The 23,222-nt window shown below is 43.7% G+C and overlaps 1 protein-coding gene across 2 annotated transcripts in view; it reads left to right on the top strand.

Annotated features, from left to right (window-relative positions):
- Positions 1 to 862: 862 nt before the first annotated feature.
- The window catches only part of KIF3B (kinesin family member 3B), a 43,880-nt gene continuing 21,520 nt past the window's right edge, over positions 863 to 23,222 (top strand). The window contains exon 1 of one of the 2 annotated variants that reach the window (XM_059406771.1): positions 863 to 968. The gene's annotated coding sequence lies outside the window, so the exon portion shown is untranslated. Of the gene's footprint in view, positions 969 to 21,755; positions 21,891 to 23,222 lie in introns of those variants that run through there. The other variant, XM_059406772.1, reaches the window with a different exon arrangement.

The following is a 23,222-nucleotide window of genomic DNA, read 5'->3' on the forward strand; positions in this document are numbered from 1 at the left end:
AAATGGCTTGGCAGGGCAGGGCTGGACATGAACAGAAGCAGATATTTCAGCCAATCTAGAGGTGAGGGGAGAGTGGCCTGGCCTGGTACGGTGGCACTGAAGATGGAGAAAGGTGGACCGACGGGAGAGATATCTGAGAGATAGATTAAGAGATATGGTGACTGGGGCGCTTGGGTGGCTCAGTGGGTTAAAGCCTCTGCCTTTGGCTCAGGTCATGATCCCGGGGTCCTGGGATCGAGCCCCACATCGCGCTCTCTGCTCTGCAGGGAGCCTGCTTCCTCCTCTCTCTCTGCCTGCCTCTCTGCCTACTTGTGATCTCTGTTCTCTGTCTGTTAAATAAATAAAATCTTAAAAAAAAAAAAAAAAGAGAGAGAGAGAGAGAGAGAGAGAGAGATGGTGACTGAGTGGATGAGGGGGTGAAGGAGAGAGAAGAGGCAGGAATAATCCCTAAATGTTTTCGGCTTGAGTGACTGACCCTAAATGAGAGCAATCTCAGTAGCAGTTCAGGGCTTAAGTCAGATAATGAATGTGAAAGCGCTTTCGGAAAGGTCAAACGGCGGCGGCTGAAATCCTGTGGCGCGACCAAGGCAGTGAGTTCCATTTTACAGATGGGGAAACTGAGGCACGATAGTCTGGCAGATGGAGGCATTCCACGACGCGCTCGCCTCACACCTCTTGGTTGAGTGAAAGGACCCAGGCGCGTTGGGAACCTACTAAGCGCCAGTACTGTGCCCGGCCTGGCTCCGCTCCGCCGGTTTCCCTGTTCGCCGCTCGTGTTCCAATAAAGTTATTGAAATTGACACCGGTTGCTAAGGAAGTGGGTCGCTGAGCCGGGTTGCTAAGGAAGTGAGCGGCTGCCTTCTCTCCCCATCCGGGGCAGCGGGGAATGGCTGAGCCCGGGGTTTGCCGCCGCCCCCGCCGCCGCCGCCGCCGCCGCCGCCGCCGCCAGCTGTCGGCTCGCGCCGCAGGTGAGTCCGGGAGGGGCCCGGGCTGCCGCGGGGCAGGCCCATCCTGCCGGCCGCACGCCGTCTGCCCGGGGGCCCGCGCCGCAGCCGCCGCCTGGCTCTGCTGCTTCACGAGCGGGAGCATCCTCTGCCCTGCCTCCCGGGCATCCTCCGGCTGTCTGGGCGGCCTCGCCCCTCCTCCTTCGGGCGGAGGTGCGGCCCGACCCTCGGGCTCGGCCGCGAGGGGTTGGGGTCCACCCGGCGGGGTCTGCGGCCGTGGTCAGGGACCCAGCTCTGGAGAGAGGCGGGGAAGCGAGAGCCTGGGGTCTGAACCTCGCCGCTGCCCCTGCTCACTGTGTGACCTTGGGCAAGTCCCTTCCCCTGTCAGGCTTCGGTCGACCGTTCAGGGATCTCCGAACACTTGCTGCTCAGAGTGGTTAAGATGATGAGGTGTGTACGTTGAAAATGTCCTGAATGGGGAGAGGGAGAATTCTTAGGGCACCCTGACATGAGGACCAAGAGTCCGGTTTCAAGTCGAGAGTGTCTGAGTAGGAGACTGCACCTCCATTTAGTAATTGTGTGGCCTTGTCTTGGGCAAGTTAATCTCTGAGCCGCCTTTTCTGTATCTGTAAAATGAGTTAATGAACCACGGAGGGAAGCCCGTGAAACAGGGTATGTTAGGTAGTTTGGCGCATCGTAAGTGTCCTGCAAGCTTATTAGGAGGCATGTGGGGAGGTTTGGGCGAGGCTTCCTGGAGATGACTTTGAGGTGGGTGGGATTGAAGTGTGCAGAGCACGGGCTCTTATGTGTATTCCTCCGCTTTTGACATCCCACTGCCCCCAGTTTTTCTTCTCCATGCTGGTCCGAGCAGGGAAGGCGAGGCGGCCCTGCGCAAGTAGCCCTGGTCGTGGAGACCGTGAGTTCAAGTTCTTGTAGATGACTGAGCTTATGGTCTCATTTTCAAAATACTTGGGCTTTGTTAATCCTTCCGGAGCAAAAGGGTGTGTCCTTTCTTTCTTTCCTTTTTTTTTTTTTTTAATGTCTCTTGGAAGGTGCTTAAAGCTTAATCGCTATTTGTAAATGTATAATTAAGAAGCACTTCTCAGGTACATTATCTCATTTAATCTTCACATAGACTTGGACAGGTATATGTGATGTTATCCCCATTTCACAGACGAGGAGACTGAGGCTCAGAAAAGTGAATGACTTGCCTAAGAATCTTATCCTTATAAAGTGGTGGTAAATCCATGTAAGTCCCATATTTTCTCCCCTGTATCCTGATGTCTCTGCTTTCTCAACAACAGCTGTTACAAAGCCAGCAGGTATTCTCTGTTTCTTCTAACTGCTATGGCTAGAGCCCCCCCCCCCCCCCGCAGTGGCAAGGAAATAAGGTCTTATATAAAGCTTCATTCAAATAGATATCATCCAAAGTGTGGACCTCAAAAAAGAGCTGGCATGTTTAAAAGGGGACTTCTCTGTCCCTCAGTCCCCTCCTCTTTAAAATGAAAGAAGAGGGCTAGATGACATCAGAAGGGCCCTTCAGTGATGTTGTGCAATTCTAATGGCAAGCTAGTGGTTTAACAACATGGAATCTGGTGTCTGGGTTCAAAGCTTGGCTCTGCCGCCTCCAGGCTGCGTGTCACTGATCAACAGACTTCATCTCTGTGCTGCGCCTTCCTCATCTGTAAAATGGGGTTAATAATAGCATCCACCATGTATGGCTGTTGTGAGGATTCATTTAAGCTTAATACATGTAATACAGGTAAAGTGATCCCAGGGTCCTGGGATCGCCCTGCATCTGGCTCCCTGCTCAGCGGCATGTTTGATATATGTTAGCCATTATTATTTGGGCTTAACATAGCACCTATACTCTTTATTCTATTTACGGTTGGTGAGTGAATAAAGTATGTGCTCACAGCACGAGGGTTGTCCACCTCAGGAGATCGCTGTAAGCTTGAAAAAGTGGCTGTCACAGTATAACGTAAATGTTAGTGTTAGTACAGGGTGGCTCTAGGAACCTGTAACCCCATGCCAGAATGGGTTGAGAAGAAAGATGAAAGCTGATGGTAGGATGTCAGGTGGTAGCCCAGCTCCCAGTTCAGTAAATGTGTACTAAACCCCTCTGTGCTGAGCACAACAGAGGATGTGGAAATCGGTCCTGATGCCCTATACTTCAAGGGCCCCAGAACTTAGTTTGCATATCACTGGCTTTGGAAATGATCTGACTTTTTTTTTTTTTAAGAATTTATGTATTTATTTGACAAAGAGAGCAAATGAGGGAACACAGCAGAGGGAGCAGGAGAGGGAAAGGGAGAAGCAGGCTTCCTGCTGAGCAGGGAGCCAGATGCAGGGCGATCCCAGGACCCTGGGATCATGATCTGAGCCAAAGGCAGACGCTTAATGACTGAGCCACCTGGGCGCCCTATGATCTGGCTTCTTTAAATGAATTCCTATCTTGTGTTTACTGCTACTGCAGAGTAAAGCTTCTGGTCCACAAGTCTTCTTTTGTGTCCCTAGGCTTCTGTTGGGTGCCTCGGTCCCTGAGAAAGAACCTTCTCTTGCGCTGGTTGATAATACAATGCTCTCTGTATGGTGCCTACTGGTTTACAAAAGTGTTTAAGTGTGCCTTCACTCATTTGGTATTATTAGTAGCCCTACAAGGAAGGTAAGGTGAAGATGTAAGATCCCCATCTTGCAGTCAAGGAACGTAAGATGAGAGAAACCATGCTGCTAGTAAGTGGCCTGTTTCACCTGGGAATTGGGTCTTCCAGCTCCAAGTTCAGTGCTCTTGCCCTATGCTGCCTCAGTTTTACTCACACCGCATTTGCAGAGCACCTCATATGTGTCCGGCCCCTGTTGCAGCCTGGCGATATGATGGTTCAGAGGTAGATGAGGTCTTTGCTTCCATGCAGTTTCCATTCCAGTGGCAGCAATGGAGAAATAAACCAATAAATGAACAAGGTAATTTGGATAGAAATAAGGACTGTGAAAACACTAAAACAGTGATGTCAGGAACAGTAGCTTCTTATGGGGATTGGGACGCTGCTACTTTATTTATTTATTTATTTATTTTTTAAAAGATTTTATTTATTTGTCAGAGAGAGGGAGAGAGAGCAAGCACAGGCAGACAGAATGGCAGGCAGAGGCAGAGGGAGAAGCAGGCTCCCTGCTGAGCAAGGAGCCCGATGTGGGACTCGATCCCAGGACGCTGGCATCATGACCTGAGCCACCCAGGCGTCCCTACTTTATTTATTTTTAAAAAGATTTTATTTATTTACTTGACAGAGAGAAATAGCAAGAGAGGGAACACAAGCAGGGCGAGTGGGAGAGGGAGAAGCAGGCTTTCGGCTGAGCAGGGAACCCAGTGCAGGGCTCGATCCGAGGACCCTGGGATCATAACCAGAGCTGAAGGCAGATGCTGAACAACTGAGCCACGCAGGAGCCCCTTGACACTGCTACTTTAATTAGATGGTCAGAGAAGGCCTCTCTGTAAGGTGTTGACTTTTTTTCTTAATCAATTTTTTTAGTCCATTTATTTAATTTAGTGAGAGAGAGCGCACCTGCACGCCCAGGTGTAGTGGGGAGTGGCAGAGGGAGAGAGAATTCCCAAGCCGCCTCCCCTCTGAGCAGGGAGCCTGATGTGAGGCTTGATCCCAGAACCTGAGATCATGACCTGAGCCCAAATCAAGAGTCGGATGCTTAAGTGACTGAGCCACCCGGGTGCCCCTAAGGTGGTAACACTTTTGCTGAGATTTGCAGCCAGAAGGAGCCAGCCAATTTGGAAATGTAGAAGGAACAGCTAGGGTAAAGGCTCTGAGGGAACAAGTTTGGTAAATTCTGGGAACTGAAAAAAGGCTCCAAGCGGCTGCAGCAGGTGAGCTGGAGGTAGAGGAGGAGAGGGGAAAGGTGAGCCGAGGAGAGGCCTCAGGTCTTATAGGGCTTATAGGCTAGAGTAAGTGATTGTGATTTGATTTTAAAAGCATGGGAAGCCATTGAAGGCTTTAAGAAGGGGAGTGACAATAGTCTATTTTTTTTTTTAAGGTTTTTATTTATTTCAAAGAGAACGTGAGCAGGAGGGAGGGGCAAAGGGAGAAACAGACTCCCTGTTAAGCAGGGAGCCCTATGTGACTCTATCTTAAGGACCCTGGGATCATGACCTTAGCCTATGGTAGACACTTAATTGACTAAGCCACCCAGTCGCCCCTGTTTTTTGTTTTTTGTTTTTTTAAAAATCATTTTGACCTCTTTGTGGCCAATGAATTTTAAGGGGGTAAGCATGGCAGCCAGAAGGGTAGTTAGGAGGCCAGTAGAGAGGTGATGGTGGCCTGCTAGAGGGGTATCACTGGAGATGGGTACAGGAGCATGAATTGGGAGGTGTTTTGGGGGCAGGAGCAGCAGGATGGTGGTTGGGAGAAGAGCCGTAAGAATCCACGATGACCGCTGGGTTTTTGGCCCGAGCAGTTAGGTAGATGATGGTGGTGCCATCTGCCTCTAAAATGATCAAAGAACTTTTGGTAAGGTGCCCTGTGAGGAAGAATGATCGCTGGCTTGCGCTGAACCTGCTTATAGTCATACCTTATAGTCCTGGGGGAGGAGAGCCCAGCTCATACTGCAGGACAGCCGGATACGTCTCACAGAAGCCCCCACCATGGACATCCGCAAGCCCTGCTCTTCTTGCATGCTGGCTCTTGGCCAGTTTGTGGAGTGGCAGGCGTGGGCTTTGCCAGGGCAGTGCCCATCTGTCTCATGCTGTTGCCATTGCTGTCCTGACTCGAGATCTTGGCTGATGAAGCCTGGAAGGAGGCCGGCCAGCTTGGGGAGAGAGAATGGAATGGCTGGAGAAGCTCACCATCAGTGCCTCACATGGCCACAGTTTCCTTGCCAAAGTGGTTCTTTCCTTGGCCATCAAATGACATTTCTAAAGTTTCAGAGCTTTTGATTTGGGGATCCCTTGAAAAGCTGTTGTGTCCTGCCAGAATTCCTAGAGGATCCTTGAATGGAGGATCTCTTCTGAGCAAGAGAATTTAAGCCTTTTTTTCATACATATTAATAATTGCTCTTGTAAATTTAGGCTTTGCAATGTTGTAAGTTCCACCCTGGGAATATTAAGACTGATAATCCCATCACCTCCACTTGTAGAGCAGTTCAGAATGCTCTTTCCTGTGCATTCTTATTTACTAATGCCCGCCAGTGGAGACCACATGGAATATGATCTACCCTCAGTTTACAGACGAGGCACTGAGATGCTAAGAGGTCATTTGTTTTTGTCAGTGTTAGGCACCTGTTAGGTGCTGGGTTAGGTAGATCCTTGCTTCTGAGAGTGTGTTTTACATGATGGAAGTACCCATGGCCCCTGAAAGCTTTTCAGATTTCTGGACCTAGCTAATTCACCAGGCTATATTTTACCAAAACCCCCAATGTGTCCTGCATGAGTTAAGAGTTTCAGGTGCACTCTTTTGGTAATAAGTGGCAAAACTAGGTCTTCCCCATGATAATTATAATAAAAGTAATAGGACTAGGCTACACTTATCCAGCCAAGCACTGTCATAAGTGCTTGACACAGATTGTCTCTTTTGGTCCTCAAGGCAGCCCTGAACATGGGTACTGATATGAATCTCACTTTCCAGAAGAAGAAAGTAGAGGCATACAAAAGTAAAATAACTTCCCCAGATCTTCTGAGTCCAAGTCCGTTGCTCCTTCTACCACTGAGTTTATTCATCTTTCAGGGGAACAGTATATCCTTGTTGTCTTGTCTGGAGCCCTTCTCTTCTCTTCGTGGGTAACCAATGTCAAATGCTGATGAAAAAGTGACTTCAGGGGCACCTGGGTGGCTCAGTTGTTAGGCGTCTGCCTTTGGCTCGAATCATGATCCCAGGGCCCTGGGATTGAGCCCCACGTGGGGCTCCCTGCTCAGTGGGAAGCCTGCTTCTCCCTCTCCCTCTGCCCCTGCTTCTGTTCCCTCTCTCACTGTGCCTCTGTCAAACAAATAAATAAAATCTTAAAAAAAAAAAGTACCCTATTCATTTGAAGAAAAAAAAGTGTGACTTCAAAGAGTGTTCGAGGAAATCAGGGGAAAAACCCTTGAGCTATGTTAACTGAACCTGGATATCAATCACTTGACCAATAGTCAGTAAACAGATTTCCAATTTTTTTTTTTAAGATTTTATTTATTTATTTGACAGAGAGAGATCACAAGCAGGCAGAGAGGCAGGCAGAGAGAGAGGAGGAAGCAGGCTCCCTGCTGAGCAGAGAGCCCGATGCGGGGCTCGATCCCAGGACCCTGGGATCATGACCTGAGCCAAAGGCAGCGGCTTAACCCACCGAGCCACCCAGGCGCCCCCAGATTTCCAATTTATAAGATAAGCCACCTCTGACACTTCTTAGCAGTCCAACACTCAAGGCCAAAACAGCTGACGCAGGTGGGAACTGTGAGCTTGTATTGCTTGTACTGAGTCATTTGGCCCTACACTGTTTCTTGATGGTGGTGATAACATCTGTATGGGTGAGAAGAGGGCAGCCCAAGTCCTGTACCACCCGCTGACTGACCGCGAAGGCTTCAGTTTTGTGGCGCCTCAGTTTTCCCTCTCTGCCATGGGCTCATTATTTTCCTTTCCATATCTCCTGATCTCCCAGAGTCTTAGAAAGATTTCTTGGTCAAGGTATGCAATCATGAGAAATTCTGGTGTGAAAAGGAGGTAGGATCTGAGGAGTTGGGGCAAGACTTTTAGTAGCGATTCTGCCACTTGCTGTGTGACCTGGGGCAAGTAACTCAACCTCTCTGGCCTTCAGGTTCTATATACACAAAACAAGGACCTGGGACAGCCTTCTAAGGCTCTTCCAGCCCTGCCTGGAAGACTGAGCGAGGAACTGAGTGGTATTTTCTTCTTCCTTGGTGACTTCATGCTGGGCTTTCACCCAGACCTTCCAGGGTGGGGCTTTTAGACCAGATTTCTTGGCAGCCAGAGATCAGTGATTGCAATCAGCTCATCTTATTAGCGTCACACATCTGCACTGCAGCTCGGGATGCTCATGTTTAAGGCTCAGTTAGTCATGGTGACACATTGTGTCTCCACACTTTGTCACACTGCAGGCACTGAGCTCTTCACACACAGGCAGATCTATCTTTAGTATGCTGATTTATTTAAATCAGAGTTTGCATTAGAGAGCACCCAGTGATAATTGTGGTGGGTGTGGTTTTATTTTTAAAGTTTTTGGCAGGGTATTTGTAGCATTTGCATTTTGTCATCTCTGAACACAGTGTATAAATGGAAGCCGGTCCAAGGGGACTAGAAACTGTAGTGATTATTGGGAGTAGAGACACGACCTGCTCTTACCTACTCTGGGGTCCTTCAGATCACCTTCAGCAGTGGTTCCAGGAACTGCTTTCTTTGGGGCTTCCGTGTGGGAATAAAGTAAATAGAAACTAAAAGCTTCTAGCACAGTCTCCAGCAGTAGAGTGGATTGCAGTAGTCATTACTTAACACATTTCAATAACCTAAGCAAAAAAACCTAGCTAGTAAATCACAAAAGATTCCATTCAGGTGAGATGAAGTATCAGTTCGGGTTACTTACAATAACTGCAAGAAGATAGCGCTTAGTTACTGGTTTTGCAAGATCTGCAGTAACGAATCAGATTCTAGCCTAAAATACATCATGTTTTTCCTTCCTTATTTCTTCAGTTGCCAGCATTTTATTTATTTATTTATTTTTATTATTTATTTATTAGAGAGAAAGCATGAGAGGAGAGAGGTCAGCGGGAAAAGCAGATTCCCTGCTGAGCAGGGAGTCCAACTCGGGACTCTATCCCTGGACTCCAGAATCATAACCCAAGCCAAAGGCAGTCGCTCAACCGACTGAGCCACCTAGGCGCCCTTGCTAGCATTTCTAATTAATTAATTAATTAATTTCCAGCATTTTTAAAATATAATTTTTCTTCCTCATTATAAAAATAAAGAATTTGTGCTGAGGAAAAATGAGGAAAGTCCTGAAAAGATTAAATAAGATTCACTTTGGGGGCCCCTGGCTGGCTCAGGCGGTGGAGCATTTGACTCTTAATCTCAGGGCTGTGAGTTTGAGCCCCATGTTGCGTATGGAGATCATGTAAAAATAAAATCTTAAAAAAAAAAAAAGACTTTCAAAGATTCACTTTAAATCCTACCACCCAGAACTAATCACTGTAACATTTTACTATCCAAAGGCAAATATATCCTAAATATATTTTTTTCTCTGGGATGTACTGTTGTTACTTGTTTCCCCTATTATTGTCTTTTAGGCTAGTTTCAATATTGAATATTATAAATAATGCTACAGAGAATATCTTGATGATTATCTTTGCATACACCTTTGTCTGCATTTCTGACAATTTCCTTAAACTAGATGATTTAATTGTTAAAAATTTTTAATTATAAAGGTAGCCTCCTTCAATAATGTTTTGAATAAGGCAGTGTCTAAATAAAGTTACAAAAGCAGACATTATTACAATTTGGTGGGGAGGGATTACCAGTGAAAATGGTAGCCTATGTCCATTTCAGCACACTTGTCTACTTACAAAGACACTTTCGGATAAATGTACTCAAATCGGACCTTTCATTTTTCCACTTGGAAATGTTCATTTAACATTTCGTAACCATGTTACCATGTTTATAGTAAACTCTCCCTAGCACTGGGCGTTTTTTCCCAACTTTTTATAATCACATATAGTGCTTTTTTTTTTTTTTTTTAAGATTTTATTTATTTATTTGACACAGAGAGATCACAAGTAGGCAGAGAGGCAGGCAGAGAGAGAGGAGGAAGCAGGCTCCCTGCTGAGCAGAGAGCCCGATGCGGGACTCGATCCCAGGACCCTGAGATCATGACCTGAGCCGAATGCAGTGGCTTAACCCACTGAGCCACCCAGGCGCCCCACGTATAGTGCTTTAATGGACATCTCTGCTTCTCTCTTAGCCGCATAAGAGAACAATTCTAAATAAATACTTTGAAGAAAGTTAGAACTTGAAAAAGTTCTAAAGGAGAAGTGTTCATTTTCCTTCTTAAAATTTTATTAGGCGCTTCTAAAATAATTTTTTTAAAACCTCAGCTTTATTGAAATATAATTCATATGCCATAAGGATCTTTTAATAATTTTTCTTAGCCTTCCTTGCTGTTTGTCCTTAATTACTTTTCTTTTTGATACAGAATTTCCAGTGTGTAAGACCCAGAAGGTGGTCCTATTTCAACCCTCCATTCCTTGAACAGGCTGTTGGTTGGTTGGTGACTAACCAGAAATGCTGTACATACATTGTCAGGTGTGGGCACTGTGTGAGCTGGGAGAGCGCGCATATTGTTGCGGTCCTAGGCAGTGAGCCATGACAGTACTGGTGGACTTTTGGAAAGGGTTTTAAAAAAAAGTATTTCCATTGTCACATTACTGAAATAAATCCTGTAACTTATAGGATATTCTGCTTCATCGACTTTGGGAACTGTTTACTCTAGAGGTGGCACATGTAGGCAGAGCTTCTCCAACATTAATGTACATACACATCACCAGAAATTTTGATAAAATGGGATTCTGATTTTGGCAATCTAGAGGGGGTTAGATTCTGTAGAGTTAAACCAGAGTGGGACAAGAGAAGATTTTTGGTGGCACTCAAATACAACATCCTAAATTACATTGACTGGCATGATGAGCATGATTCCTTTTTTTTTTTTTTTTTTTTTTTTAAAGATTTATTTATTTGAGGGATGCCTGGGTGGCTCGGTTGGTTAAGTGTCTGCCTTCAGTTGGGTCATGGTCCCGGGGTCCTGGGATTGAGTCCCACATTGGGCTCTCTGCTCAGGAAGGAGCCTGCTTCTCCCTCCCCCTATGTGCCTCTGCCAGCTTGTACTCTGTCACTCACGTTCTGTCTCTCAAATAAATAAATAAAATCTTTTTTTTTTTTTTTTTTTTTAAGAGAGATTTGGGGCAGCTGGATGGCTCAGTGGGTTAAAGCCTCTGCCATCAGTTCAGGTCATGATCCCAGGGTCCTGGGATCGAGCCCACATTGGGCTTTCTGCTCAGCAGGGAGCCTACTTCTACCTGTCTCTCTGCCTGCCTCTTTGCCTACTTGTGATCTCTGTCTGTCAAATAAATAAATAAAAATCTTTAAAAAAAAAATTTAAAAAGAGAGAAGTTTATTTATTTGGGAAGAGGGAGGGCCCGAGGGAAAGGGAGAGAGAGAGAGACTCTAGGCAGACTCCACGCTCAGCATAAAGTGTGGAGCCGAAGCAGGGCGCAATGTCAGGACCCCAAGATCATGACCTGAGGCTGAACCAAGAGTCAGAGCCTAACCAATGGCACCCACCCAGGTGTTCCGAGCATTATTCCATTTTAAGCTCATTTGGTTATTCTTCTGTGTCTAGAAGAGTATTTGTTTGGTTCCTGTTTCTTAACACTTGCTAAGCTGGCTTTCCAACCCAGAGAGATCAGACCTCAGTCCTTAGGGAAGCTAAAGTGCTGGCTAGAACTGAGTAACATTGTTATGTGTCCTTGTATTTATTTTCATAGTTACCTTCTACTTACAGCATGTGATACTGATTTTCTAGCATGTTAGTGATACAAAGTTTCTTTTAAGAATAAATTTGGGTTAAAAGAAAGTAGATTAAAAAAAAAAAGAAAGTAGATTTAAAGAAAAACCTTGAGTAAATAATAATACAGGTGGTGCCTGGAAATGGTAAAAAAAAAAAAAAAATGTGAAGAGACAACCTGATGACTGATATCTCAGGCTGGTGTGGAAAAAAGGCCATGAACTTTGGAGCCAGGTAGACCTGGTTTCTAGGTATTTTGCCACTTATTAACTTGGTGTGCCAGGTTACTTCCCACTCCCCATCTCAGAACTTTTCTGTTCTAAATTGCGTCGGGGCGGAAGCCCCTCCTGCAGGTTAGGCCCTATAATGCTTGTCTCCTCAGATCCTCACACAGCTCCCCTGGCAGCAGGCCTGGTGTTGGTGGTCTTCCCACTTTACAGACAGCAGATAGGCTGGGAGGGCTGAGGGAACTCATGAGGAGCCCCAGAGCTGGGACAATGGGCATGGGTTTCAATCTCTGATGTGCCAGGATCTCTCCCTCCGTATTCCAGGTCACTTCCCTCTTCTTCTTTTTTTTTTTTTTTTAAAGATTTGATTTATTTATTTGACAGAAGGAGATCACAAGTAGGCAGAGAGGCAGGCAGAGAGAGAGAGAGAGAGAGAGGGAAGCAGGCTTCCTGCGGAGCAGAGAGCCCGATGCGGGGCTCGATCCCAGGACCCTGAGATCATGACCCGAGCCGAAGGCAGCAGCCCAAACCACTGAACCACCCAGGCGCCCCCACTTCCCTCTTCTAAATGTAGATTTTGCTGTGGCTCTCTGCCCAGCTGGAAGGCAGTCTGATTAAAATGAGACGTCATTGAGGGGCTTCTGGGTGGTTCCATCAGTTAAGCATCGGACTCTTGATTTCAGCTCAGGTCATGATCTCCGGGTCCTGGTCTGCTTGAGATTTGCTCTCTCCCTCTCCTTCTGCCCCTCCCCCTGCTTGTGCACTGCACTCTCTCTCTCAAATAAAAACATTTTTAAAAAAATGAAAAGTCATTGAGCACACCCATATTCACTACAGCATTACTCAGAATACCCAGGAGGTGGAAGTAGTCCAGATGTCCATGGACAGATTAGTGGATTAAAAAATGTGGCATATATGTACAATAGGATATCATTTAGCCTTCCAAAAACAAGGTGATCTTGTCACATGATACAACATGAAGGTGCAGTGGTGGTTTACAGGGGCTGGGGAGAGGGGGAAACAGGGAGTTTTTGTTTAATAGGTATAGAGTTTCAGTTTGGCAAGATGAAAAAGTTCTAGAGATCTGTTACAAAACAATGTGGATGTAATTGACACCTACTGAACTGTACACTTAAAAATGGTTAAAAGGGTATATTTTATGTAAGTGTGGGGTTTTTTTACTACAATTAAAAATTTCTTTTTTTTAAAGATCTTATTTATTTATAAGATTTTATTTATTTGACACAGAGAGAGAGATCACAAGTAGGCAGAGAGGCAGGTAAGGGAGAGAGGGAAGCAGGCTCTCTGCTGAGCAGAGAGCCCTATGCAGGGCTCAATCCCAGGACCCCGAGACTATGACCTGAGCCAAAGGCAGAGGCTTAACTCACTGAGCCACACAGGCTCCCCTAAAGATTTTATTTGTTTATTTGACAGAGAGCACACAAGTAGGAGAAGCAGCAGGCAGTAGGAGAGGAAGAAGCAGGCCTCCCACTGAGTGGGGACTCTGATCCAGGGTCCATCCCAGGACACTGGGATCATGACCTGAGCCGAAGTTAGCTGCTTAACTGACTGAGCCAGGCAGGTACCCCCACAATTATAAATTTCTTAAAAGTAGAAAAAAGAGGAAAAAAAAAGAAAAGCAAAGCATTGGTCAGAAGGCATTTTTTTTTTTCATTTTGGAAAATTCCAAGCATACATAAAAATAAAATAGTATAATGAGGCGTGAACCAATTACCCACCTCTAGCAGTTATCAGCACATAGCACTTCTGTTCTACCGATAACCTCCCATCCACCCCGCCCTACCCTAGTTTATTATGATCCCAGACAACACATAACTTTATCTGAAAACACTTTTGTGTGTATGACTAAAAGGAAGAACTTTCTTTAAAGAACACACCTAAAAAAAGGTAATAATCTTTTTTTTAAAGATTTTATTTATTTGAGAGATGAAGATCATAAGTAGGCAGAGAAGCAGGCAGAGAGAAAGGAGGAAGCAAGCTCCCTGCTGAGCAGAGAGCCTGATGTGGGGCTCCATCCCAGGACCCTGAGCTCATGACCTGAGCTGAAGACAGAGGCTTTAACCCACTGAGCCACCCAGGTGCCCCATAATAATTCTTTAACATCATCTAATATCCAGTTCAGATGTCCCTGATTATCTCATACATTTTGTAACAGTTGACTTTTATGAATCAAGATCCAAAAAGGGCCCCAGTCAAGAGCTAGATGTTGTATTTGGTTGATTTAAGTGTCTTACATCAACAGAGTGTACATTTTTAGCAGGGAAACAACTTTATTTCTTTCCTGGATTAGTACATCCAATAAGAAGTTCCTGGCAGGAAGGCTTATCTGGCTTTATAGTTTTGTGGTGGTTGAGAGTGTAAGTTCTGTATGTTGGGGTGGTGTGGGCAACAGGGTGCACTGGTAGTGGGGGAATTAGTAAGACAGCAGGGGGATTGTTACTGGGGTAAGATGGCACCTTCTGTCAAGAGAGGAACGTGTGTAGCTTTTCCACCTCTGGGAAAGGATCCTGCTCCTTACTCCTACCTGTAGTTAAAGGTGTATGCTCAGGATATTCCTGCAGCATTGTGTGCAGGAGCAAAAGACCAGAAACCATGAGAAGATCCCTCAGGAGTTGAATAATCAAATATATTATAAATTTATTTTATTTTATTTTTTGGAGTAAACTCTACACCCACTGTGGGGCTGGAACTCATGACCCTGAGATCAGGAGTTGCTCTATTGGCTCAGCCAGTCAGGTGCCCCATCAAAAACGTTATAAAGCAACCAAACCATGACATCTGGGCAGCTGTTTAAAAGGGGAGGTGGTGCAGAAATTACCTCATTGATCTATAAAGTAAAATGGAGAATATAAATAGTATACATATGATTGAGTTAAGAGAAAGAAAGAATGAACGAAAGGTGGGAGAGCAATATAGATATATTAATGCTTTGCACATGCATTGAGTATCTCTCCAAGGGGTAGGGGGTAGATTACTTGTTTACTGTATACTTACCTATATGACTTGAATTGTTGTAATCTATGCATATATTGATACACAAATGTACATATACATATGTGTATGTGTTCAGAGTAAGTTCATATGTAGGTCTTTAATAAGATAAGCCTAGTTTTGAATTTTGACCGTTCCACTTAATTGCCTTGAACAGATTAATTTCTCTGAATCTCCCATCCTTTTTTTTTTTTTAAGATTTTTATTTATTTATTTGACAGACAGATTACAAGTAGGCAGAGGAGATAGGCAGAGAGAGAGAGGAGGAAGCAGGCTCCCCGTCAAGCAGAGAGCCCGATGTGGGGCTTGATCCCAGAACCCTGGGACCATGACCTGAGCTGAAGGCAGAGGCTTTAACCCACTGAGCCATCCAGGCGCCCCCCATCCTTTTTTTTAAAATAAGGCTAATACCTCTATCCCTCCTAAGGTGATTTTGAGGATTAGAAGAGGAATATACATTAAACTCTTTTTTTAATCTTTTTTTTTTAAGATTTTATTTATTTATTTGTCAAAGAGAGAGAGCGCTCAAGAAGGGGGAGCAGCAGATAGAGGGAGAAGCACTCCCTTCTGAGCAAGGAGCCAGATGCAGGACTTGATCCCAGGACCCTAGGATCATGACCTGAGCCGAAGGTAAATTCTTAACCAACTGAACCACCCAAGTGTCCCTACATTAAACTCTTGACAAACTATGAGTTGTGACTATTGAATATAACAAAACCCCAGATTCTAATGAGGAGTATCCTCTAGATTTGAATATATTTTTAATGTATTTTGAGAATGTTTCACAACTGGATTTAAAAAAGGGGGGGGGGTTTCTTTCCCTCTTTTTCCCCCTAGATAAATGCTTTCTTTGTTTGCCTGTTTGGGTTATCAAATGATAGGGCATGCCTGACGCCAATTTGAATTTAGGACAAGAATTTATTGTTCATGCTTCTTTTATGTGACCTTTGTAGGTTTTTTTTCCAGATAAGTAGCCTGTCTTTCTAAGACACTTAACCAGAAATCAAGGTGCTAAACTTTTTTCCCCCAAAGAAAAAATAGCTTTATTGCAGTCTTCCCACTTGATTATAAGAAACAAAATATATGTACCTATCAAAAAGGCCAAAGAAAGCAAAAAAAAAAAAAAAAAAAAATCGCTTGCAAGCTCACCCCTGAGATCAGTGTTGCTTGCATTCCCTGAGCATTCATTACACATCTTGCACTAGGCTAAGCATTGAGCATTTATTAGTTTATGTAATCCATAGAACATTTCTTTAAGATAGGTGTTATTAACTGCATTTTGTGTAAGAAACTATAACTTCTGTAACTCTCAAGATTCTGTAGCTATGTGGCAGTGCAGAAATTCAAACTCTGTCTTGTTGAACACAAAAGCTCATGCTTTTAACCATGACTTTATACCATTTCCCTGAGATCTTTCTCTGAACATGTGCATGTACACATGTAAACATAAATCACATCATAATACCTCTTCTGTTTGGTAGCCTGCATCAGCAAAATGTCATGAACATCTTCCTATAACTAAATACCTAGAGGTGTATTGCCTATTTGATGACTGCATAACTTCCCATTGTAGAGGTGTGTCATAACCAGTCCTTTACTAATGAATTTCTAGGTGGTCAGAGAAGGTACTGTAATAATTATAAACATGTATGTACATCTTGCACATATATTCCACTACTAATGTCCTTAAAATACTTCCAAGAAATGGAGTTGCTATTTCAAGAGATTATAACATTCTGAGTATTACATTTCAATCAATTGATTGATTGACTGAAGGTTTTGATTACTCCAACTCTTCTCAAATAGTCTTTGCCAGTTTGAGAAGATGTGGCTCTCATATGTACTGTAAGGGACAGTTTAAAAAGTTTTTAGACAGTTTGCACAACTATCTAGCTATAAACATTGCCTGTAATAACAACAGACTATATTTTATTAGTCTGGTATTTTGCCATCTTTGCTCTAAATGCCTTTAGGACTGAGGCTACATGACAGACTGTAATGACATTAGAATATCAAAGTTGTCATTGCCATAGACCCCATGGAAGGGCTTTATGACCCTTCTCCAGAAAGTTGAGATAAGTACTTTTACTCCTAGGGCTTTGTTCATCAATTGAAACATTTTTTTTCCTTTAAAAAAAAAAAGTTATTTATTTATTTTTATACATAATCGCTACACCCAGAGTGGAACTCAGACTCACGACACAGATCAAGAGTCACACGCTCCACCGACTGAGCCAGCCAGGCGTCTCAAAACATTTTATTACCTTATGTCCATGGTGGCCAGTGAAAAGAAGAAAAGAATGAGTTTTAGGACCTGGATATTAGTTTACTAATTAACTTCCCCAACTTTATCCATCTTCTTTTCCCCATAATTTTATTTTTTCTGACCATACAGTATACTCCTACAATTTAAAACTCAAGAGATCTGGGGCACCTGGGTGGCTCAGTGGCTTAAGCCTCTGCTTTCGGCTCAGGTCATGATCTCAGGGTCCTGGAATCGAGCCCTACATCGGGCTCTCTGCTCGGCGGGGAGCCTGTTTCCCTCCCTCTCTCTGCCTGCCTCTCTGCCTACTTGTGACCTCTCTCTGTTAAATAAATAAATAAAATCTTAAAAAAAGAAACCAAACTCAAGAGATGGAAAGGGTAGACATACAAAGTCTCTCTCCTACTCTTGGCCCTCACCATACAGCTTTTTCCCTACAGGCAACCAGTGTTGTTTTCTGGCTCATGAATATCCCTTCAAATATATTTTATGCATATATAAGCAGATAAAGAAGTGTTCCCTCAACACAAATCCAGTGTGCTTGTAAAAGTTCTGCAGGGCAGTGAAGTTCTTTTTCAACAGGTGCTGAATAATCCTGCTTTGAAAATTGTGTAACTCCTGTAGTGATCACTGGCCATTACGGGAGCCAGGAGCCCAGAATTGGACTTGCTCTCTTGGGGTGGTTCAGGGATTGCAAACAAGGAGCCCTGGTACTTCAAATACACTTAGCAGCAGCTGTGAGAGAGTGGTGTTGATGGTGATGAGGTGGATAGAATAGAAGCAGCCACTTCCCCTGGGAGAAACTTGCACAGGGAGTTGTTTTGGGCTGCTTAATAGGGAGTTGCTTTATCTTCTTGCCTGAGAGTTGCAGTGGTTTTTTGGATGGCCCACATGACTTCAGCTGCCTTCCAGATACTCTGAGTCCTTGAACTTCTGGCGAGGCAGTTGGCAGGTGGTTGCCTGGTCTGTTCTTAAAGGACACTGCATTGGAATGCATTGATTAAAGATGCATTAGTGTGCACTTGCAGGCCTCTTTCCGGTAAATTGCTGGGCCTTTATTTTTTTCCCATTTGAAGATACTGCATACTCATTAAAGAACATTTGGAAAACACAGGAATGTTGAAGAAGCAGGGAAAATCACCTCTAGTCCCATCACCTAAAGTGGACCACTGTTGATATTGTGATGTGTCTTATTTTTATAGAATTGTGATTGCATGCATTCAGTTTTGTAAACTGCTTTTTCATTTATGATAAACATTTTCCATGTCATTACAGGACCTTGGTAAGTGTCATTTAAAAAGATAGGGGGGCGCCTGGGTGGCTCAGTGGGTTAAAGCCTATGCCTTCGGCTCAGGTCATGATCTCAGGGTCCTGGGATCGAGCCCCGCATGGGGCTCTCTGCTCCTTGGAGAGCCTGCTTCCTCCTCTCTCTCTGCCTGCCTCTCTGCCTTCTTGTAGTCTCTGTCTGTCAAATAGATAAATAAAATCTTAAAAAAAAAAAAAAAAAAAAGATAGGCTGGGGCACCTGGGTGGTTCAGAGGGTTGGGCCTCTGCCTTCGGCTCAAGTCGTGGTCTTGGGGTCCCGGGGTCAAGCCCCACATGGGGCTCTCTGCTCAGCGGGAAGCCTGCTTTCCCCTTTCTGCCTGCTTCTCTGCCTGCTTGTGATCTCTCTCTCTCTGTCAAATAAATAAATAAAATCTTTAAAAATAAATTAAAAAATAAAAAATAAAAATATGGGCAAGCATGGTAGGCCTTTCTAGTCAGATCATGTGAACATGAATTTGGTTATAGACAGAGATGCCTATAGGAGCCAGGCAGGAAGTACAAATGAGCAAAGCATGCTGGGAGTGAGACATAGGGAACAGGATTGGGGAGGATTGGAGAGCTCAGGTCCTCCAAAGAGGCAGCTGTTTCTCAGCTCCCATTGCTGCAATTAGCGTATGGGCCAGGGGCTATCAGATATTCCCATTCTTCAAGAGAAGCGGAAGACCTGGTTTTTTTAAAATGTGAAATTAGTAGGGTTTGGGTTTTTTGTTGTTGTTTTTGTTTTTTGAGAAAACATTTTTGAGAAAATTTTAAACATTCAGAGAATAATATGAGAAACAATCAGGATTTACAGCTGTTAACATTTTCTCTTATTTTCTTCAAGCCTCGTTTCCCGTTTGTTTTGTTCTGTTTAAGTATACTTAACTTCCAACGCAGGGCTTTAATTCAAGAGTCACTCACTCCACCAACTGAGCCAGTCCAGGGCACCTCCCTGTATTTTTTTTTAAGAGACATGATAAACTATTATAGATTGAAATATCCTTCCCATTTTTTTATTTTATTTTATTTTATTTTTTATCCTTCCCATTTTTAATCCCATTCTCTACTTCTCACCCTGCCCAATTTGGGCAGCTGCTATCATAAATTATTGTATATATATATATTTTTAATTAACATATAATGTATTATTTGCTTCAGGGGTACAGCATTTTTTTACTACTTACATATACATAAATGCAATTCCATTAACACCATATTGTTCTGTAAGTTTTTAATCATAATTATCACTCTGCACTTGTTTTTTCACTCAGCCTGTTTATTTTTCCATGTAAATTTATATAAGTCTAATTTGGGGTTGGCAGACTCTTTCTGGAAAAGATCAGGCAGTAAATATTTTAGGTTTTGTGAGCCAGCCTGTCTCTGTTACAGCTACATAGCCCTGCCATTTTATAGCTAATGCAGCCATAGATAATAGGTAAACAAAGGGTTATGGCTGTGTTCCAATAAGATTTTATTTACAAAAAACAGGTTGTCGGCTCGGTTTGGCCCATGGGCTATAGTTCGCTGACCCCTACTCTAATGCATTCCTTTTACCTACTGAATAGTATAGTGTCTATGATATGATTACACCACATGTTATTTTTCAGTTCCCCTGAAAATAGATATCCAGGTTGTTTCCCATTTTTCTATTTTAACATGCTGCAGGAAGCATCCTTGTCCATGTTTCCTTGTGTACATGTGCAAAAGGTTTTTCACTAGGACATACACATACATAGTAGTGGAATTGCTGAGGCTTTTTTTTTCTTTTTTAACAAATAAAATGGTCCGAGTAAAATGCTTCAGGTAGAATGTGACTGGTTTGTGACCTCTGTCCTAGAATCTCTGTAGGAAGCCAGTAATGAGATTCTAACCCACACCTAGTTCTAGAATTTGAGGTAAGACTCTGTGACAACTAGCAAAGGTGAGGGTGGTTAATCTAACTGTAAGGGCTGGAGAGCCATCTGGAAGAGGTCATTGCCATGAGCACTGTGAAACTGACTTCCTCAGTGGACAAAAGAGGTGAAGTTGGGGAGAGACGCGGTTTTTCATGGGGTTTCATTCAGACTGTGGTTGTTCATGTTGGAATAACAAGTTCTAACAGAAAATGTCTTCAGGATGAAGGTGACGAGCTGCTGACCTGTGGTTGCTTCTTTCCTGGCAATGCCGTGAGTTCCTTTAAAGATTTATCACTGTAATTAGACCGGCTAGAAGGAGAATAAGGAAGGTAATAAAGTAAAGAAAGAGTGTCAGGGCATCCTTCCAAGAAAACCCTCTCCTTTGAGGAGGACCCAAGCAAGTTTTTAAGCCCTGGTGGCAGGAAATTAAATTAGCCCATCTTCCCAAAGTTCTACGTCAATAATACATGACTAGTTCAGTCGAGCTCAGTGGGTTCTGAAAAGAAATGGTGTTCTGTGTTCTGAGTTGAGATTTAATTAAGGGGATGCAGGCTTTGGGAATTCTTCTTTTTAAAACATTTTAAACATGATTGTAGGTCATTATCATACCTTTGTTTTTATCATTTTAGAGAGCTCAAAAAATAGACCGTGCTCTAACACAAGCAGCTGAACATGAAGGTCACCCTGCTGCAGGCTTTTTTTTTTTTTTTTTTAAACAGACTTTGGGCCACATTGTTCTGGTAGGTAAGAACTGGGCAGCCCTGCCTCTTTAGAGTATGCAATGCAGAAAAATTGATCTCTCCACTGATGCATTTGCCACTTACCAACCCCCACAACCTTTTTTTTTTCTTAAGTTTTATTTATTTAAGTAATCACCCAATGTGGGGCTCGAACTCACAATCCTGAGATCGAGAGAGTTGCAGGCTCCACCGGCTGAGCCAACCCGTCACCTCCTTACCCACCCCTACCATTTCTTACGCTGAGTCTAGGACCTTGTGTGAACCATCCCATGCGCTGCAGCAGAGGGCTCCCCGGAGAAGGCTCAGGGGGCTGGGGTTTGAACTTGGCACATGGACAGCTTTTGCAAGTCTCTGCTGACATGGAAGTAGAGACAGGCTCGGGTCACAGCTGCAGTGGTAGTTTGGGGGCCATTGCCCTGGAAGAGAAAAGGAGATGTAGTGAGCAGACTGGCCATTCTAACATCCAGTTCTTTGTTCTCAAAATGGTAATAGCACATAACAGGTGAGGAATGAGGGACTTTTACACGGTTTTCCTTAAATGGCTTGAGCTTCATTTTTTTTTTTTTTTAAAGATTTTATTTATGTATTTGAGAGAGAGCAAGAATGAGCAAGCACAAGTAGGGGGAGCAGTAGAGGCAGAAGCAGGCTGAGCAGGGAGCCTGATGCGAGGCTCGATCCCAGGACACTGGGATCATGACCTGAGCTGAAGGTGGATGCCTCACCGACTAAGCCACCCAGTTACCCCGTGAGCGTCACTACTAATGGAACATTGATTAGGTATTTGGATCTCAGTTTAATCTGATTTTTTTTTTTTAGGGTGACAACTACAAACTGAACAAGAGAATAAAAGTTAGGACTCACCAGTAATCTCTGGAATGACCCTTTGATGAGGGTTTTGGATGAATCTGTATCGGTTTATTTTAATCCAGCTTTATGTTAGTTCATAATGTACTTCCACCTTTGTAAGTACCCCTTAGCCTTAAAATCATCCATAAAGAAGGAGAATGATCCCTGTCTTACCAATTTTATAGAAAATGGATTCCAAGAGGATTAGAGGTCTTCTAGCTCTTCAGTCTAGACATCTAGACATTCTAGACATTACTTGATTACATGTAATGACTAGAAAGTGCAAAAAATAACTTTTCATGTTTCCATGTGCTTAGCAGCAGCTGAATTTTTGATAAAAGCTTAATGGGAGAACATATTGACTCTATATTTATTAATGTATAGCACATAAGCCACAGACTGGCCCATCACGGCCTCACATTCTCACACTTCTTTGTTGGCAGGGAATAGGTCACCTTCACAACTAAAAAGAAATTGTTCGCGCTGTCCTAAGTGTCTGTTGAAATCACAAATGCATACATAGATCCTGTGAGCCAGCAGTTACGCTGTTAGAAATTTATCTTACAGATACACTTTCCCACATGTGAAAGGATGTGGGCCTAGTTTTTTTCACAGTAAAATATAAGAAACAGCTTAAGTGCTAGGATTGCGGTTAAGTAAATTGATGCTTCCAGGCAGTGGGAAATTTTTCTGCTGTTACAAAGAATAAGTTAGCTGTATATTTATTGATGGAACATGGTTTAGTGAGGAAAAGCAAGGTGCAGGACACTGTTATTACTGTGTATAACATTCTACACTTGTGTTAAGAAGGAGGGGGTAAGTATGTACTAATACGTATTTGCTTGTTATGCATAGACTAGCTCAGGAAGATTAAAAATCTAATAATACTTGCCTTGTGGACAGGGACCTGGGCGGCTAGAGAACATGTAAGGGAAAAGGACCTGTCGTTAAAGAGGTCACTGAATCAAGAAGCAGGAGAATCACCTACTTAAAACAAAAACCAAAAGACACCCCACACTGAGGTTTTTAGGAATTTGGGATCCTCGTATGTATCTCTTCACTCTGACCTGCTTGCTTGCTACCCGTTCCCAAAGGACCCATTTAGTCATCCTTTCTTCCGTTCCCTGAGTTTTCTGGCACTAAATGAAGTTCTCGTTTTTGGTTTTACTCTTTTTTTTTTACTTTGGTTTAAAGATTTTATTTATGTGACACAGAGAGAGAGAGAGCGTGCACAAGCAGAGGGAGCAGCAGAGTGAGAGGGAGAAGCCAGTTCCCCACTGAGCAAGGAGTCTGATGTGGGACTCGGTCCCAGGACCCTGAGATCATGACCTGAGCCGAAAGCAGAGGCTTAACCATCTGAGCCACCCAGATGCACCTACTTAAATTTTTTTTTAAAGATTTATTTGCTGGGGCGCCTGTGTGGCTCAGTGGGTTAAAGCCTTTGCCTT

This window comes from Mustela nigripes, chromosome 7, assembly GCF_022355385.1.
Source record: "Mustela nigripes isolate SB6536 chromosome 7, MUSNIG.SB6536, whole genome shotgun sequence".
Classification (NCBI taxonomy): domain Eukaryota; kingdom Metazoa; phylum Chordata; class Mammalia; order Carnivora; family Mustelidae; genus Mustela; species Mustela nigripes.